The sequence below is a fragment of the Silurus meridionalis genome, chromosome 22, assembly GCF_014805685.1.
Source record: "Silurus meridionalis isolate SWU-2019-XX chromosome 22, ASM1480568v1, whole genome shotgun sequence".
NCBI lineage: Eukaryota > Metazoa > Chordata > Actinopteri > Siluriformes > Siluridae > Silurus > Silurus meridionalis.
The window spans coordinates 14481980-14487582 of NC_060905.1; positions in this window are offsets into that span (position 1 = coordinate 14481980).

Here is a 5603-nt window from a genome sequence, read left to right on the forward strand (position 1 = left end):
AACAAAACTTGCTGATGTTATTTATTTTAGAGACTCTTTCTATCCGTTTTGCACAGACAAGTTTGAGTCAAAACACTCCACCTTTCAGTCTTCATATATTAATATTCTCAAGCAGGTCACATGATGTTTCAGTCCCGCACCTCGAAAGGCCATGATGATATGATAAAGTAAAAATGTGCTCTCAGTCGAAAGCAGTGGAGTGAAGGAGAACGAAACATGCATAAAAAAGGAGAAAATGAGTGAGCGTTTGTTATTTATGCTTCTGTATTTGTGAAGAAACCAAATAACCACGTAATCATGTGACAATGCGCATGATATAACACGAAAATGAAACGTAGTCAGGTAGTAGCATTTATGACATTCTCTCTCTCTCTCTCTCTCTCTCTCTCTCTCTCTCTCTCACACACACACACACACACAAACACACAGAAAGAGAATCAAATACATTCCTTTATACATGAGCATGTCAGACTTCCAGGTGATCACACTAAACACACATCCTTCAACGGCACACACACTTCATGCTTCCCATGTTCATCCTGCACACACAGAAGCTCGTTGCTTCCTCTGTACATCATTGTGTTTGCTATAACCGAGGTGTGAAGCTCTGTGAAGAGCAACTCAGCCAGGGTACTTATGAATGCATTTTACAGTTCAGCCGAAGTGTCACGCCATCTACTGGATAAATGAAGCATTGCTGCAAAGGCCTGAAAGAGCTGCACTACACTACAAAGTCAGAATGTATTTATAAAATGTATTGATGAGAGATTTTAATAGAAAAATGTCTTCCCAGTAAAGTAGATGAACTTTACTGAACCTTGGTATGTTTATAAATGCGGTATAACAAATGTAAACTATTTATTTACAATTTTCATTAATACAATTTTATTGAATAATATTATAATTAATAATAATGATATAATTTAATTAAAATATTATTTAACCAAGCAGGCATTTTATTTAAAATTGTTTGAAAAATGTAAACTGTTCAAATGTTGATGATCACAAATGTTAATAATAATAAACTGCGTTAATAAAAAAACAACAAGCAGTTTTATGTTTTGCATTTTTTCCCCCTAACTGTACCAAAATTTAACCAAACAATGAATAATAATAATAATAATAATAATAATAATAATAATAATAAATTGGACACATTCCATACTAAAAAAATCATAATCAATATACCACTTTTATTTACTGTAATTTCTTCCTGGTCATATTTAACCTTCTGTTTATAATGAATGAGTTCATTTATTTATTTTAGTGTTATTTATAGACATGGCAAGCGCATGGTATTCTGGTATGTGGTATACCATTTTGCATGCAATCTTATCAATGTCAAGAGTAGATGCTTCCTATATGTCACATAGTGAGCTGTATAACACTGTACAGCAGATCCGGCTGCACGTGGCCTGTAAGTACGGTATAGATATCACTGTGCATACTGTGAGCACTGGGCAGGATATTATGTGACATGACTTGTGCAGCATGAGTGGGTGTACAAGCTGAGGCAGAGTAAAGCATGAAGTGACACATAGCATGGCAGGAGGATCATGTGGAATAGCATATTGACAGTGGTTTGGCATCTTCTACATCAGCATTCTGGGTCTCTACTCTGGTATTCAGTGTATATCACTATTTCACAATAACACAAGAAGTATCACATTTTTATTGGTTGAAAAGATTTATTATAAGTATAGTTATAAAGTACAGCAGTTACATTTTATATTTTAGGACATTAAAATAATACCGTATAAAAATTGCAGCCCATTTATTTGTGCATAATAAAAATTATATGGCCATAAGGCTGCTGTAGGAATGCGAATGTGTGTTGTTTCTGTCTGTCTGTCTGTCTGTCTGTCTGTCTGTCTGTCTATCTATCTATCTATCTATCTATCTATCTATCTATCTATCTATCTATCTATCTATCTATCTATCTATCTATCTATAACTGTGAGAAACACTATATAAGCAAAATTATTGATACACCTGTCTTTTCTAGCCATATGTGATTTTCCCTTTCAGGAACTCCAGCCGCGTCAACAACGCTTTGGGAACGCTTCTGCATTGTCCACGCTCTGAATCACGTCTGTAATCCGTCCAATGGAAAATATATTATGGGATGCGATACACAGCCTGGGTGTGGCTTGAGGTGTCTAGGTGCTGGGCTTAGCCACATTCGGCCCGCCTTTTCAGTGCCAAATGTGCGTTGTACTCCAAAGTTGTGGGACTAAAAGAGTGTGGTTATGGGTCGGTGCCATGTTTTGAAGAGACGTCAGTCAGCTATTCCTTCCCTTCTGTCGCATCATCCCTCAAGACCCCGACCACCAATGCTGGTGGTCTTATGCCTTGGCAGGTCAAGCCGCTGCATGCCTGCATACCATGGTGGTGTTACAGGTGTATCAGGCTAAGCTGTTGCAAGAGCTAGATGTGGAAGGCATCTCGGGCAGCCAGTTCTCCAATCCAAAGCTCTCTCCACGAGGAGGTGACCCCAGTCCCACTCCTGGCCCCTCTGTCCTTCAACCTAGCTGTGCTCTCACACACTAGGCAGGGACTGGTCAGTCTGGCGGTATTAGACTCTCATTCCCAAAGCGTTGTTGACGCAGCTCAAGTTCCTGAAAGGGAACGTCTCCAGGTTACGTATGTAACCCTGGTTCCCTGCATTTCCAGGCCACACTGCCAGCATCCATGAGCACTTCCTTCTCCTTTAGAAGCTAGCGCCGACTGCACTTCATGTGCTTTTATAGCTTCCTAGTTTTTTTCCATTGGACGGATTACACACATGATTCAGAGCGTGGACAATGCAGAAGCGTTCCCAAAGCGTTGTTAATACATCGTCTTATACGTAACATACGTAACCTGGAACACACAATTGTATAGGATTTCTTTGGATGTGGTAGAATTACATATCCCTCTCACTTGAACTAGAAGACCCAAACCAAAAGAAGAAAGAAGAGTGGCCTGCTATAAAGCTATTGAACATCTTTGGAATGAATTGGAAAGCTGACTGCACCCCAGGCCTCCTCACCTCACCTACATCCGTACCTGACTTTACTAACACCCTTATAGATGAATGAGCTACAAGCACACTCCAAAATCTAACATCTTCCCAGAAGAGTTGTGGTTATTATAACTGTAAATGAGGACTAAATGTGAAATAGGATGTTCAAAAAACACATACCAATCTTTTGGTCAGGTATCCAGAAACTTTTGTCTATGTAGTGTATCAATCTGGCGAATGTTGTCAAGAGCGCAGGACCCCAAATAGTGTTTTTTAAGTAAGCAAAGTATATTTTATTAACAGTTTGGGAAAGAAGCACATATGGCTGAAAAGGTCAGATGTCCCAATACTTTTGTCCATATAGTATATTGCCACTGTCCAAACACACAGATAATGGATTGCACTACAAATCTGCGTTAGTTTTATAGGTAATTTAATATATAGTAATCTTTTTTACATTATCTGAACAAAGAGCAGAATCAGACAGAAGTATAATTGCTGTATTCAGTTTTACGGTTAAAAGGACACCATATTATCCTGTGTGTTTAAAGGTACACGGTATAAATTAATTATAAGGGGAAGGATTTTTCTAGTCTGCCGGTAGCTTTTCCAGAAATCCATTATCTTTTTAATGCCAAGGGAGATAAAGTTGGCAAACTTGACATGGAGAGTCCCTAATCTCAGTATTAAGAGCACCCAATTTAATCTGCTCATTGGGCCCTGGCTGATTAGCTATAATCTTGCTTCACATAAGGCGATCTTTAGGAAGTTTAGCCTAGCTAATTAGCGGCTGTGAAACCTTTAGAACAGGTGGAGCGATGAAGAAATCATTCCTTCTCCAAGCTAACTAGAGCAAGAAGGTGACAACATCTGAATAATATATGATCCAGGAGATCAAAAAGAATTCATCCTGCTCTTATAATAAGAACTCGGTAAGCAAGACTGAGGAGGAGAAAAAAAGATTAGACACATCTTATCAAACTTTTCATGCTAGGAAATCTATTTTATCACTATTATTTTTAATCTTCTTTCCAATTTTGTATTATTTCCACTTTGTCCATACACAGAAATGTATCTGGGCTGTGGTGTTTTTTTGAGGTTAACTACAACTCAGTGGGAGATGACTTCAGTGTACCTTTAAAACCTAAAGTTCTTCTGTAGACTAAAAGTGAAATTGGTTTTCCTCTGATGCTAATGGATGCCTCTAATTACAGGAAAGCATTATTGAGTTTTTGAGTACAATATACAAGGAAACTGGGGATTCAAAGTATAAACACAAGGCTCACAATGATGGGCATTTGTACCTTAAAACACACAATTAAGGAGCACGATTAGACCTTAGAAATTGCCGTTGTATCTTTTAGAGGATATTTGCACTGGGTGTACTGTAGAAGTAGCATTCACATGGCTTACACATGGCCACTCGGGACCCCCTAAACAGTGTGTTAACTCATTACAGGATCACAATCTCTCTCTCTCTCTTTCTTTTTCTCTCTCTCTCTCACACACACACACACACACACACACACACACACACACACACTACAGACAATTTGGAATTGCCAAACAGCCAACAACATGTCATCGAACTTGTGGAGGAAATTGCACCAGGTAGAAACCTCCAAATGCACCTAGAGCACATCATGCAAAATTGACACCCACTTTTGAAACCTCAATTACAGAGATGCAAGAGAAACATACTAACCACTTCCCCATCATGCTCCCCATATATATATATATACACATACACACACACACACAATATGTATATGTATATGTATATCAGTGGTGGGCCGTAAGGGCAAGCAAGGCCTTCTCTACTGGCCTGAACACTATCAGAAGCACTGACTAACATTTAGAACCTATATTCTAATATTTGTTCCAGGAAATTTTATTCATTTCGTAGCGTTTTTCTTGGTTGCACTGCTTCTAGTACGTGTATGTGGATGTTAGATTTTTTGTCCAATCAGATTTCACCCTCTATGTGCTGCGAATCTGTCCAGAGCCTTTAGATTCAGTAGTGATGGCCTATGTGCCTTAGTCTATATTAGCAATGTGTCTGTTTCTTTGACCAATCAGAATTCAAATTCGCCACAAATACGACCCAGAATAACATTAGCATTTTTTCGTCCTCTGATTGGTTTGTCAGAGGGAAACTGTTACAACCAAGTTCAACTAGCAAAACATGTTAAAATTAGACTTTTTTATTCCCACAATGGCTGACGGAGGAAGAGAAATTGATTTGGTCTCGGACATTCTTAAAAATACATTTACAAGACAAACTAGAGATCGTGATGAGAGGTCGGCCAACCCCGACGCTAGCTAACATGTCTCAGCTTGGGAAAGGGTTTGTTCACCACTTCCAGACCAGTGAATACGAGCGGTACCACTGGATTACAGCCTCTGAGGAGCAGCGCAAATTATGAGTCTGCACCTCTCGTTAATAGTTTGTATTTTATTTACATTTTTATGTTTTTGTCATGTTATTAGACAAATATTGATTCTAAACTGCTCCAGATGAATATATATACAGTATATATTGCTAATTCAGTATTTGTAAAGTTCTTATTGTAAAAAACTAACCTGTATGCAGTCTGTA